General features: G+C 44.3%; 1 long non-coding RNA gene across 1 annotated transcript in view; it reads left to right on the forward strand.

Moving 5' to 3' along the window:
- Positions 1-12,351: 12,351 nt before the first annotated feature.
- The window catches only part of LOC141128962 (uncharacterized), a 30,034-nt gene continuing 27,086 nt past the window's right edge, over positions 12,352-15,299 (forward strand). Inside the window, exon 1 of the long non-coding RNA XR_012241752.1 lies at positions 12,352-15,006. This is a non-coding gene — a long non-coding RNA (uncharacterized lncRNA). The remainder of the gene's footprint in view (positions 15,007-15,299) is intronic.

The following is a 15,299-nucleotide window of genomic DNA, read 5'->3' on the forward strand; positions in this document are numbered from 1 at the left end:
CTCCTTATGTATCAGAAAAGTATTGTAAATTCTTGATTTTATTCTATTTGGATATCACTGCATATATGTATTTGCTTTATTTCTTGGTCTATGCTATTTAAGTTCAATGTATAATAGAATTTAATAAACTTACTATATACAAAAAAAACAGGAGGTATTGACCTCTTGTTTGATATATTTTTTTTTTAATTTGTCAAAGCCCTTCCACCTTAGCTGGAGTGTCAGGTCATAGCTGTTGCATGCCCGCAGCTTAATTTTACTCCACATTCTGAAGATGGGACAGTGTGTGAACTCCATTTACAGACCAGCAACTGTCAGACTTCAGGTGACCTATCACACTCTCATGGGCTCAGCAGTGGTAGTCACATTTAGTGACATTAAATGCTCATCACATTGGGGGTGATTTACTAACGCTAGTACATACAGAATCTGGTGCAGCTGTGCATAGTAACCAATCAGTATCTAACTTCATCTTGTTCAATTACAGCTTCCCCGCATCCAATTCACATGATATAGGAGTGTGACCAGCTTTCAATGGAGCCAGTTCACACATGTCCGTTGAAGCCGCAGTCCGGATTGAAAAAGGGTCCTGTGCGTGTTTGGGTCCAATTCAGGTGCGTATTCAAGCCAAATTTCAGACCGGATTCACACCTGAACTGGTGGACAGACATGCACCGGACCCCAGGCACAAACCCGCGGCCGCACATATGTGAACCCGGCCTAAAGGCTCATACACACTATAATCGGGCGAGAATCCAGCTTTCGTATAGTGTGTACACAACTTTCTACAGCCGATTCCGACCTGAACGAAAATTTCAGAAGGGACAAGCTCCAAACTTTTTCTCGTACAGGAACAGAACGAATGATTTTCGCTTAATGTGTACCGTTTTCATACGATTTTCGTACGAGAGAAATCAGAAACGAAAGACTGCACATGATACAATAAACAACAAAAAACCTTTGTTGTATGAGAATTTTCATATGAATTTTCTTTAATTGGTTCAGATTTGCTGTGAAACAACGAGGAAAAATCGGACGATCGCTCACCCGATTTTCTTATAGTGTGTACCCCGCTTTAACAATAAAAGCTAGAAGCTGATTGGTTACTGTGCACAGCTGCACCAGATTCTGTGTGCACCGGTTTTAGTAAATCTCCTTGATTGTGTCTGTTCCAAACACAACTGAAACCCACAGTAATCACTCCAACCAATCGGTAACAGGAACTGGTGTGTTGTGTGGTACATTTTAAAGCTGGTAAAGGCTAGTTTATATGGAACAGTTAGATCATTTAATCGGGTGCCTTGTTCAGCTACCATCCAATGATGCTATATTTAAAGATCTGATTACAAAGACAGCATAATGGCAGTTTGGTTTGGCACAGATGCATTGAAAATGGAAAGGTGTCAAAGCTACGGGTGAAACACCACTCAAGAGACCGCCAACTATTCCTGCTGCCAAAAGCTGTGCGGGAGCAGCTCTGTTGTTCACTGAATCCAGTATGAGCCACACATAGTTTAGCACTTTTTTTTAATGAAATTTAATGTGCATCTCTTAAAGTGGCCCTCTTACAAGCATTCCACTGGTGACCTATGTACAAGCAGTGTGTTAAATGTTACAAACTAAAAGCAATTTATAACTATTTATAACAAACATAAAAGCTTGCCGTTAATCTGTAGACGATTTGTCCCAATGCTATGTATGACAGATGTGTAACGTTTTGCCAGGAACATTCATAGCACATGAACTCCGAAAGACAAATAAATGGAAGAAATGTGAAACAGTAAAAATAGAACATTTTGTCCGATTCCTGTCTGTGTGCTCAGACAAAACCCAACTCCAAGCTGATAGATATAACCCATCTTGGATGACAGCACAAAATTCGGCCTGTGTGCGTGTCAAAAAATAATCTTCTGATACACTTAAAAGATAGACAAGACTCCAAGAACAGTAGGTGTATTATAAAATGTCAAAATAACAAGTCACGCTTTAAATTAAAAAAATAACCAATATAGTACAATAACCTTATTTAAATCAAACAGAGAGTGAGAAACTGGTCAAATAGCGTATAATTAATAGTCCATTCAAATTGATGGTTGATCCACTGTGCATATATCACACAAAACACCCAAGAATGGTAATGAAAGAAAAAGGTCTGCCTTCCACTTCCACACAAACTGCCGCTTACCGCCTCCTATGGATCTCTTAGTTATAGGAGATCACACACGCCTATGCCTTGATATCCAGCCTGGATACCTGGATACCCAGCCTTTGATTGCACGCAGCCAAGATCCCGGAGTCATCGCAGGAGTGTATAGCTCATACAGGAAGGTTATAGCAGATGTTTCCCAGAAAAGATTAATAGAGAGCTTCCATAGCGTAAAACCATAAAGAATTTATTTTATAAAAAAATATTATAGGTATTGCACTTACATTTAAATAAAAGCATTACATGCATAGTAAAAACCAAGCCGGCCGGCTCTCAGTAGCAAGTCGTGGTCCGGGACTTCCTTGTATCGTGGTGACGTCAGCACGCCGCTCCTCCCTGCACATTTTGTCAAACCTGACGTCGTTCTGGGGCACCTGACTTCGTCCTGGGGCACCTGAGAAGCGACGTGCTGACATCACCGCGATACATAACTATATAGTGCAAGGCCTGTCTGACTGCATACAAATTGAAAGTGTTTGGGTCTGACCTCATATTATATGGTTTTAGTGAATCTAAAGGGAAATCGTTTAAGGAAATTGTATAATATATGGTAGACTTACTCTCTTGAAGATGCTGGCTGGTGCATCCCCCATTGGGCACTGTGGTTCTTTCAGCCTACCCCTTATAGATGGTGGACTATAAGTGTACTATTATTGCCCTCCCCATCATTTATCCTCTATAGTTGTATCCCTTTAATGCTGGGCGCCAGTGACTGTCATATTTGCGAGCCAATCCACTGGATTGTGGAATGAGTAGTCGTTGTGACCGGCGGTTCCATTGCATAACTATACACCAGGACTACACATCCCAGGGATCCTTGCTACCATCCAAGGGACTTCTGGGAGAGACTATAAAGGAGATAGGAGTTCTGCCGTGCGCTCTCTTCTTCCTGGGTCTCATGTAAAGCATCTCTGCGGCTGTTTGCCAGACATCTTCACGGCCCCCACTCAGCAGCTCGACACCCTGTTCGTTCACACTACGCATCCGTTGGTCATCGGACATCTCTTCCCAGGTCGCTGACTTCAAGGCATCTAGTTCGAACCAGTCGTTGGTGAGAGGGCAACCGCCTACCTTCTGCATTACTTCCTTGGTTACTTTATTGGAACACTGTGTACAGACACCTTTACCTTTGGAACACTTTACTGCACTTCTATTTGAACACTGTACATAGACACCTTTACCTACAACCACTTCAAGGAATGCCATTAGCCTGTTTAAGCCAGTCCGTCTGTTCATCCATCACTGTGCTTTATTGGATATAATCTAATGAGCTCCAACTGCCGGTGAAGACTATCAGGTCTGAACCACGGACATTGCTGTTGTCACTAATTAAAGGGTCCTACACCATCTTTATTCTGTCTGATCTCTCATTAGGATTTAAAGGTTGAGTAGGCCAGCCTGGGGTTTGCCTTAGAGAGTAACTACTTGCATTAAACACTTAACCATTCATTGTCTTTCAGGTCATGCTACAGGTGGTATACTATTGTAAATATATGTATATTGTATCTACATACTGTTAAACTGTTCTTAAGCTGTTCTTTGGGGAAATTCCTCTACTGAGTCTGTGCTGTTATTGAGAACTTGGTTGATCTATTGCCCTCCTTTACAAACTAATACTACTTTTCTACTTCAGTAAAAGCTGAGATAACATAAATATATGTGACATGTAATTTAAAGGTGCTTGTGAAAAGATGTCGAAACCCAGAGTGTCAGGTGGGTTGGAAGGTTCACAGGGTCATGGTGATACAGATGGGCAGGTAAATACAAGCAGTCCTCAAGGGGACTGTGGGAGGAATCACAGCACCCAGAAGGGACATGATAGCTGACATGCGTGAAATTTCTAGGTAGCTGTCTTTTCAAGTGATTTTAAAGAGAGCAAAGATTTGGGTCACCGCCCGCCAGTAAGAAACTAGGCTTCTTAAATTACAGGTTGCTTTTCAATCCGCTTTTTTTTTGTTTTTCACAGAGGCAAGGTCAATTTAAGGCCTTGTTCACACAGGTGACCTGGGAGCACCAAAAATAGGCTGCTGAGCCATGATTTTAGTGCCTTCTGACCACCCGCCTAAAAGATAGCATGCAGCTGCTCAGGGTTATACACATGCCATGGCAGCGATGCTTTCCTTCATGGCCACTACAAAAATCATACTCCCTGTTGTAGCATTCTTAAGGCCTGTACACAGGATATGAAAATCGGAAGTAAAATTTTGTCCGACGAACGATCTGCCGATTTTCGTATCGTTAGTATGGTGCTTTCGACAGTTGTTTCCGATTTTTTTCGTACGACAAAAGCCGGATGTGCAGACTATAAAATTTTTGTCATACGTGAACTTAACATCCGATTTTCATTTAATCAGTACGGTTTTTGTCCGAAAAGAATCTTAAGAAAAAGACTAAGCATGCTCAGAAACGAAAGAACACATACAAAACTATTCAACACATTACGTCACTTCTGAAGTTGTATTCTGTCGTATGAGACAGAATTCTGTCAGGTGACTGTCACATCAGTCTTGCCTAGGTAAGAATCCTAAAAGTGTCGGTATGGGACAATAAAAAAAGTAGTTGAAAAAAAAAAAACAAATAAAAAAGAAATGTGTAATGTGAGAGAGGAGGGCATAGGAGTGCAATAATGAAATGTGGGTAGAGAAAGTTAAGATCTGCTTTAATAGAGCATCCCACACCTACATTTTCTCAACTTGGCCATGCTCCCCAGCCTGTGGAATGTTGAGTCCAAACCCTGAAGTGCAAGATCTGTGTCTCCCTCCTATCCACTGGTAGGTGTGCAGGTTATGTCAGGGCCAGGATGGGATAGCTGTTGTGTCAGGAACACACTCACACAGGGTTGCCAACCCCCCACAACTTTTTTTAGTGGCGAAAAATGTATTAACAGAGAATTTTTTAATGACAACCTGAAGTATGGCAGAAACTTTCTATGAAAACACAGATGGTTGGCAACTGGTGGATGAAAAAAAAGCCTCCAATACTCCCTATAGTGTCAGAGGAAGTGCAGAATAGCAGCCCTAGTTGTAGTGCAGCATTAAAGCGTAATTCCACTGTCACAAACTGAAAGCAGGCAGGCTCTTTGCACTAAAATACACCTACCTGTATGCTCACTATTTTCCCTGGGCATGTACACTAAGCTGTGAATGAGCAACAGCTTACATTACTGGCATGATCCCTGTGCGCCAAAATGTATGCGCAGGAGTGATATCATCCTGCTGCACCCATTGAAGACTGCAAAAGACAGAGTTCCTCTGTGAGCATAACGCCCCATGTCACTACACAACTCATTGTACGTTGCATTTAGGAGTGTTAGAAAATCTGTATATAGCCCTACAGAACAGACAGTGCACAGTCCACATCTGCAGACATAAAACTTTTATTACATAGAAAAAAAAAATAGAGTTTAACCATAGATGCTGCTACAAACTTATAAACACTGACATCTACTGGTTGAAGAATGTACCACTACTAAATAGTGATATACAGTAGTTGTTGCACAAAATACAATTCTGTATTCCAACACCCTCACTCAACAACTACCCCTTATATTAGTCCCAATTTGAACACCAGATCTATGAATCTGTTTTGGTTCTCTAAGAGATGTGATCTCTTCATCGGTAGCGCTGATCCACTTTGTTTCTCATGAGTTGGAAGTCTTTGCATCTCATCCCATGAATCTGGCTCTGGTTTTAATGCAATGTGAGCAACATAGGACAGACATTTGTCTAGAACTAGATGTGTACCTCAAAATGGGATTTTAAGGGCAATGCAGAAATTGGCAGTGTTGAATTATAGTTAAAAAGAAGTTTATTGATACAAAAACGAATAGGATATACATGAACACATACACAAAATTACAAGGGATGCTGGCAATGACACGGCCAACCCTCTGAGTCATACATTTATGTAGACATTTGTCTAGAATGCCTTTATTGCTTCTGGTGGATTTCCTGATTGAAGCCTCTTGTGGCCTGATTTCTTCTTTTACAGCTTTGTCTGCAGTAATTTATATTTCTGTGTCAATTTGTTGCTTATCTTCATATGAAACTGATGTGGAATTTCCCTCAGTTTGAAGTATTTGTGTTAGTTCATGAAATTTTGAACACACTGAAGTTTCATCAATAATTACACATCTACTGATTGTTTCTGTCTTGGTATAGAATTCTGTATCCCTTTTCAGATTCACTGTACCCCACAAGTACACCTTCCTTTGCACAAGCATCCCATTTTGTACGTTTTTCTTTTGGAATGTGCACATAGGCTTTGCTTTGAAAAATGTTTACATGGTTCAAATTCAAGGCTTTTCCATTCCATGGTTCATATGGAGTTTTCTCATTTGCTTTTCCTGGTAGTGGATTTTGGAGATAGCATGCAGTCATAATTGCTTCTCCCCAATATGTGGTTAGCATATCTTCATCAATCAGCATGGTTCTTCCACTCTCAGATAGAAAATGGTTTATTCTTTCTGCAACCCGGTTTTGTTCTGGGTTGTATGGTACAGTAATTTGAAATATTATGCCATGCTTTCTGAGAATCGCCAGTGTGTTATCACCTGTATATTCAGTTCCATTGTCTCTGCGCAATACACCCAGCATTTTGCTATATTTGTTGCTTACTTGACTGTTCAAGTTTCTCTGGTACATCACTTTTGTTGTGTAACAGATAGTGTAGTATGCCTGAAGTAATCATCTATAAAAGTGAGAAAATACCTCTGCTTTACTGGAGTCAATTTTTCCATAGGACAGCAAAGATTTGAATGAATTAAAGTAGAACTATAGGCAAAACTTTTTTCTTCATTTTGGATAAAGCAATGGAGCTTTATAACCCCCTTCATATTTGTTTTCACCATCTGTGTCCCATTGTGGAGATTTATCTTCACTTCCTGTCCCATAGCCAAACAGGAAGTAAGAGGAAATCCCTACAAATTAAAGCTCCATACACACGGGCAAAATGTCGGGAGACATTTACCAGTACAAAAAAATACCGGCCGACATTCTGCCCATGTATGTCGGTCTGTCCAACAGAAAGCTGGCCGTTCAAAAACCAGCATCCAACCAACTCCTAATCAGCGCCGTCAGCCAATTGCAGAGAGCGCTGATTGGAGTGTTCTGGTGGGGGGTGGGCCTGTCTCCCTGTTAGAACACAACAGCTCGGTGGGGAAGATCACTGAATTACTCTCCCATGGTTAGTACAGCGGCTCCTGACTGGAGCTGTCACTTTTTTCATGCAACCAAAAAAAAAACTGTAGTGTGTACCCGGCTTAAGGGAATTCCTGAATTCCTTGAGGACCCCCCGGGTCACCAGAATTCGTGTCTCCATTGGAAGATTTTCCCCTTCATTACTTTTCGGGGGACAATCCAAAATATGGGGTTTTCTTTTAGTTTCAATGATAAAAAAAGTTAAAAAAAAGGTTTTGCCTTTAGTTATACATTAAATCCAGAGGTTTCTTAGCTCTGCTGTTACTCTGCTTTGGAAAGGCTTTTCTTGTCATTTCTCCTTTTATACAGCTGATATATTTCTTTTTTTTTTTTTTTTTTTATAATTGACAATTTTTATTAGGTTTCATTGTGTGCAATACAATTGTTAGAAACAAAGTTGTGGGGGGGTAGAGAAAGAAAATTAAAAAAAAAAAAGAAAAAAAGAAAAAAATAATGAAAAGGCAGTAATAGTAACAAACAGCTCTGGAGAGGGCATGGTGGTCTACAAATAACAGAATTAACAGAAAGTCCACAGGAACAATTAATTAAGGTACTGTTCTATAAAACAAGAAGATAGAACACTGGGGCGAGCCCTTCTGTCAGACAAATCAACAGCAGATCTTGTGAATTAGAATTGCCGTTTTTCCAGAGAGGGGAGAAAGAAAAAAGGGGGGGAGAAGGAAATGGAAAGAAAAAGGTGTAGAAAGTCCCAATCATTGGGGCGCGTCTATCCTGGGCTTCGAGTGTTAGCAGTGTGGAGGTCGGAGGGGAAGGGGTCTTATGGAATCATGGGGGTCCATTCGTCGGTGCCATGGCTCCCATGTCGCTGTATGTCTGTCCACCCGATCCGTTAGTCTAGCCGACATGGACTCCATAACCTCTACGTCCTTGATTCTGGTGTAAAGATCAGATAATGATGGGGGTTTCGTTGTTTCCAATGGAGAGCTACTAAACATCTAGCTGCTGTTATTATTTGTGTGGCCAGCTTTTTGGCTAGTGCGGAGAGTATAGTGGGAGGGAGGCCCAGTAAAAAAGAACTTAGGGGAGAGAGGGATATCTACCTTGAACAGCCGGTGGAGCAGATCCTGGATTGCACGCCAATAGGGCTGGAGGGATGGGTAATTCCGGTAGATGTGGTATAGCGTGCCCTGATCCTGGAGACATCTCCAGCAGCGATCCGAGGCCAATGGATATATAGCATGCAGGCATGACGGAGTTAAGTACCAGTAAAAGAGCACCTTATATGTGTTCTCTTTGTAGAGTGTGCACATAGAGCTCTTGGCCCCCCCATGCCCATATAATGGCCCATTGTTCCCGGGTTAGTTCCTTTCCAAGGTGTTCCTCCCATCTACGCATGTATCTATGTTTCCCCCGAGCGGCCATATCGTATGAGTTTAGAAGTTTATATATGTCTGAAGTCAGTCCTTTCTGTGTGAGGCCTGATAGGATTAGGCATTCAAATGGGGAGCTGGTGTATTTCATTTTTTGATCGCATGGACTAATCCTTATTCCACTTGCATAGTCATGCTCAGTTAATTTCTTTATTATGTCAGGACTTCTGTGCCAAAGTCATCTGTGCCATGTGTGAATGCAGTTTGAATGTTTTTCCTTCTTGGTAATATTAACCAACCACCTCATTGAAGTTTAGCTGATACAGTTCATCTGTAATTCTTGGCCTTTTGCAAGTAAAATATCCCCTTTTGTGATGGCACAACTGTCATCTTGGAAGGTCATTACATTGCCTTGTTTACATTGGGCTTCTTCACTGACAAAAGATTAGTTTTAAGAGCAGGGACATAGAGGACATTTTTCACAGATATCTTTCCGGTGACACTCTGGGAAATAGGACAGTAAAGAAAACCATCTCCTTTTCCTTCTGATTCCATTATTTCCCCATTAGCTATTGTGATTTTTTTCTGTTTTACTCTGGTTAAAGTGAGTAAAGAAATTTCTGTCATTTGTCATGTGACTCCTAGTTCCTGAATCAACTAACCATGCCTGCAAAGATGAGGTGCAACCTTTGGATTGAAAAACATATTCATTATCTGATGCAAAATCAGTTTCTTCCTTTACACTTTCGGCCTTTTGTAGTTTAGTTTTGTTGTTGCATTCTAGCTTTCAGATTCTGCAATCTGCTCTTAAATGACCATATTTCTTGCACACAAAACATTCACATGTTTCTTGTTGCATGTTACTGTTTTTATTCAAATTTTTCATCTTTAAAGCAGACTCTGCGACAGAAGCACTGTCACTATTAATGCTTTCTGTTTTACATATATTATATTAATCCACAAGCTTACCTTCATGCATTCTATGGTTAAAGCTTGTAGGAGGAGTTTTCATTCTACTCTGACTGTCCTATGAGGCTGCATGACCCCTGACCCTCTGGATTGGCCCTGTGCTGATCACATGCACCTAATTTTTCTTCTTCACTGATGTGTGCTGATGAGGCTGCACTGATGGGCATTGATAATAAGGACACTGATGATCAGTGCCCTGAATATTGGTGTAAACAATGCACTGATAGCTTTGCCGGTTATCGGCTCTTCTTTCCTCACACAGTCACAGCGCGAGGAAAGAACTGCCGATAGCTGGTGTTCTATTAGATTGCCGCTACCCATCAGATTTTGTAATGGAAGTGACGTTCCGACCAAAAAATACTTACTGCGAATGTGCTCCAGCACATCGCTATGCGTTCCAAACACTTCATGATACGACGGGTAGTGGTAATCTAAAGAAAAAAAATGCAGACATCTTACAACACCCAGCTATGTCTTAAATTTCAGAGTATTTTTAGCAATAAAGTGGACGTATATAAATAAATATACTGTATTGACATATGTGATTCTGTTTTGATGTTACATTTTGAAAGAAGCTGGACGCCAGCAGTAGGAAAGTGGCGGAGGCCATGTTGGTACACCCTGCATTGCTCAGCGCACCTAAACTGGCCATGGATCGCACAGCAATCTGTTCGTCCCTGTTCTCCGTTTCAGGGACGAATCAGGGAAGAATCTTTGCCTGAATTGGGCCCTGAAACGGAGGCAGACGCACAGTGTTTCTGTGCAGTGCGCCCCGCAGCTGCCCCGGAGACATGTGAACCGGCTCCATAGAGAGACGGTCATATTCTTCTGCTACGCGAATTGGATGTGGGGCAACCCACGTCCAATTCGCATAGGTGTGAACCCCTCAGGCTTCAAAAGTAAACATCCAAACAGCATCACAGATATCAATATACTATATTTATTTATATACGCTCACTTTATTGCTAAAATTACTCTGGAATTTAAGACGTAGCTGGGTTTAGTAAGATGTCTGCATGGGTGTTCTATCAGATTACCACTACCCATCAGATCATGAAGTGTTTGGGACACATATTGCATGCGCAGTATTTTTTAGTCGGAACGTCACTTCCGTTACACAATCTGATGGGTAGCGGTAATTTGATAGAACACTGGCAAGTCAGTTTACAACTTTACTTGTGATCAGCTGATCACATGATAAAGAGCCGCTGTGATGGGCCCTTTACCCTGATCTGTGATCAGCTGTGTCCGAATGACATATTGGCCATAGAGCGTGCCCCATGGGGGCGAGCAGGGGTGAGGTTCTGGGAGGACACCCTTCCAGAACTGCATGACCGAGCTGTAGCCATCTTTTGGCAAAAGCCCAGTCGGCAAATGGCTAAGAGGGTCTAAAGGCACAGACATCGAGCTGTCAAAGCCAGCTCTAGGTCCCCATTAACGATTGGTAGCTGGTGGTATCAGCTCCCGAACATGCAACCACTGTGGTCCCATGATCGTCGATCCTTCCTGCCCCCCCCCAGATGTACAGACCCTGGTAAAGGGTTGGCCAGGGCTGGCTGCGAAGGGGTTAACGGCAGTGAGCAAGCCTTCAGCCTCCCAGCTGTTACTGCTCATCCTCATAGGAGTGAGCTCTTTCTTTGATCAAACCCCCTCACACACCCTTTCTCTCCGCTGATACAGGAGGTCTGAGCTCAGCCTTTGAGAACTCACTCCTGTGATGGTGAACAGCAACAGCTAGGCCTCACTTAGCAACGTCCTTAGCAACCTCCCCAAGGTTTACCACTTAGGTTTTATGAGGTATGTAAACGGCCTACAAGCATAACAAGGGCTTTATTCCACTTTAGTCAGAGCTGCACGGTTTGTTTTTATCTACAGGCGCCCCATTCTATGCATAGGCAGTTTTTCAGTAAAGATGATCCTAGCAGGCAGGACACGTCTCCCCACATAGATGTGATCAGAGTTCTGTTATCCAATAAAGGGCCGAGTTCTCTTCAAGTCACTCTACCATCATAGTGACCATTAGACTAATAAAGAACTATACAGCCCCATCTCAGTAAACTGCCTGAATTCCAATTATCTCTGATAAGTTGCCTTCTTCACAGCTCAGGCTGGATGAATGTCTGGTGACCCGCCCGCAGCTTGTCACTCAGACACTGTGCAGGGAACACGCACTGAGCTCAAGCCCCGCCCCTGTATGACGTATGCAGGCAGCCCGAACCCTCTCCGCATGCCACAGCTGTACAGCCTTAAAAATGCCAACTCACAGGAGCGCGAGGCGAGCTGGGAACCCGACGAGACTACATATCCCGTCATGCCACACCACCAGACCACGCCCACTCAGCTCTTTTCATTCATAGGCCGACGTTCTGCACCGAGCAGCGAATCCACAGCTACCGTTCCACTTAGAGGAGGGGACTTCTCAGAAGCTGACACGTCACTGTACAGGGCGCAACGTCCATCATTCAGAAAAGGGGCGGGGACGGGAGGGAGGGGGTGGAACGGGCTACAGGCTCGGGGCGTGTCAAAACGCAGCACTTTGTGAATTAATTATTCAGAAGGGCGTGTCGTATCGGCGCTGATTGGGTGCGGCTGGCAGGAGTTGCTTTGCGTCATCACGTTACCAGCTGATCGGAGTTTGGAGCCGGCTTGCTGGGAGTTGCGGGGAGACAGGACAGGTCAGCGGGAGGGAGCGGTCAGTGGAAGAAGTCCGGGGTGCGGGAGTGTCGGGGCGGCCGGATGGGCAGGAGACGGGATTGTGTGCCGACCGGGACAGTGAGGAGCCGGGTGCTTGGCTGTAAGATGAGGACGTGCCGGCGGCAGGGTGGGGTGTGTGATGGGGTGCCGGCTGTACACCCTGACACTGGGATCGGGTGTGGTGAGATGACACTTCCAGTGATTAGTGACTGATGGGGCTCCGTGCGGGAGTATGGTGATTGCGGAGGGTGCCGCAGTGTCAGGGTGGGGTGCAGACATGACTTAGGGGGGTGGGGCACAGGAGGACTGGATGGGGGACACCACTGTCACTGGGGGTGCCATAGCAAACTGGGTGCTAGACATAGGGCAAGGGGAGCAGGTGACAGATGTCATATTGTAGGGTGGCACATCAGAGTGGTCATAGACAGCAGGTAATGGATGGGCTAGGAGATAGGCAGCTGACAGTGGGTGTGTGAAGGGTTAAACGGCTGAAGGACAGGTACAGCACTGCATGGGGGATGGTCGGGTGGGGTATCAGCTGTCAGTGGGTGAGGGTGTGAAGGGTTAAATGGCTGAAAAACAGGTACAGTGGAGGTTTGGTTGGAGAAGTAGACAGATGTCAATGGGTGGAATGGCTGAAGAACAGGACCAGTGGTGGTTAGGTTAGTAGTTGGCTGTCAATGGGTGTGAAGGGTGATGGTTAGGGTGGTAGTTGGCTGTCAATGGGTGTGAAGGGTGATGGTTAGGGTGGTAGTTGGCTGTTAGTGGGTGTGAAGGGTGATGGTTAGGGTGGTAGTTGGCTGTCAATGGGCGTGAAGGGTGATGGTTAGGGTGGTAGTTGGCTGTTAATGGGCGTGAAGGGTGATGGTTAGGGTGGTAGTTGGCTGTTAGTGGGTGTGAAGGGTGATGGTTAGGGTGGTAGTTGGCTGTTAGTGGGTGTGAAGGGTGATGGTTAGGGTGGTAGTTGGCTGTTAGTGGGTGTGAAGGGTGATGGTTAGGGTGGTAGTTGGCTGTTAGTGGGTGTGAAGGGTGATGGTTAGGGTGGTAGTTGGCTGTCAGTGGGTGTGAAGGGTGATGGTTAGGGTGGTAGTTGGCTGTCAATGGGTGTGAAGGGTGATGGTTAGGGTGGTAGTTGGCTGTCAATGGGTGTGAAGGGTGATGGTTAGGGTGGTAGTTGGCTGTTAGTGGGTGTGAAGGGTGATGGTTAGGGTGGTAGTTGGCTGTCAATGGGTGTGAAGGGTGATGGTTAGGGTGGTAGTTGGCTGTCAATGGGTGTGAAGGGTGATGGTTAGGGTGGTAGTTGGCTGTCAATGGGTGTGAAGGGTGATGGTTAGGGTGGTAGTTGGCTGTCAATGGGTGTGAAGGGTGATGGTTAGGGTGGTAGTTGGCTGTCAATGGGTGTGAAGGGTGATGGTTAGGGTGGTAGTTGGCTGTCAATGGGTGTGAAGGGTGATGGTTAGGGTGGTAGTTGGCTGTCAATGGGTGTGAAGGGTGATGGTTAGGTTAGGGTGGTAGTTGGCTGTCAATGGGTGTGAAGCATTAAATGACTGAAGAACAGGGACAGTGCTTAATGGGTGGTGGCTAAGTTAGGGTAGTAATTGGCTACCAATGGGTGTGAAGGGTTAAATGGCTGAATAACAGGAACAGCGATGAAAGGGTGGTGGCTAGGTTAGGGTAGTAGTTGGCTATCAATGGGTGTGAAGGGTGAAAATGTCAAAGAACAGGAACAGCGATGGGTGGTTTAGGTTGGAGAAGTGGACATTTTGTCAATGGGTGTGAACATTGGGCTAAATGGCTGAAGAACAGGTAGCGTGATGGTGGTAGCGGTGAGTACTGTAATGGGGAAGGTGGACTGGGTTTCAGGATTCCATTATGGAATCCAAAGTGCTGCTAAATGTAGGGGGAAAAAACAAATCAGATGGAAGAGCTGGTGTTGGGTGTAGCTTGCTGAACATCAGGAGTGGTGATGGAGGGCTGAACATATAGATGAGATGGAAAGATGATCTGAGGAGCTATAGTCCACAATGTTGGCAGGACATTGTAGATCACTGTTGCCTGTTGGCGCACTAGAAGGTGGCTCCCCTGGTACTGGGTAATACCAGGAAACTTATGCCTTTTGGCAGGCTAAGGATGGCTGTCCTGGCACTAAGTATTACCAGTAAATGTTTCCTGTTGGCAGGCTAAGGATGGATCTCCTGTCACTGGGTAATCCTGTAAGTGATGGCTGAAGGGTGGCTCTCCAGCAAGTGATGCCTGTTGGAAGGGTGGCTCTATCAGCTCTCTGGGTGGGAGTTCTGCAGTTAACATGGTGCATTGTGCTCTCTTGGATGGGCTTTTCCTTGTATATCTTGTCCAAGATTTGCTGCAGAACACAATCCCCACAGTGGGATCTCTTCTAGGAAAGTTGTGAACTTGCTGTAGGCCTGGGAGAGTGGCTTAAGTGGGTGTGGCATGGTTGGTGTGCTCACAGTGTCCAGCATAGCAGATGAGTCCTATTAGCATAGCGCTTGTTGCAGGTGGATGGCATGAACTGGGTAGATAGGGGAACACGGCTGTAACCACACCCCAGTGAGAAGACATGACATCCACACTTCTCATCCTCCTAACGGTAAGGATTCAGCATGCATGTCATTCCATGGATCATGTAGCCAGTATTTTCCCTCATCTGCACTCAGCCATTTGTTATTCTTAAACAGAATTGTGTTTTTTTTTTTTTCCTAATCTTTTTGATCTGTATAAGTATTTTGTATTACCTATCCTCATCCAGATCCATTTCTGTCATTCTAATATACACATCCTCCATTTCTGATGACTTGAGTGCCCTTCCCTCATCCTCTTACTTCTATCTATACTTTTCTTTCATATGCAGTTCCCTCCCTCCCCCTCCCTGAGTATAGATCC

This window comes from Aquarana catesbeiana, linkage group LG02 (genome assembly GCF_042186555.1).
Source record: "Aquarana catesbeiana isolate 2022-GZ linkage group LG02, ASM4218655v1, whole genome shotgun sequence".
Taxonomy (NCBI): Eukaryota; Metazoa; Chordata; class Amphibia; order Anura; family Ranidae; genus Aquarana; species Aquarana catesbeiana.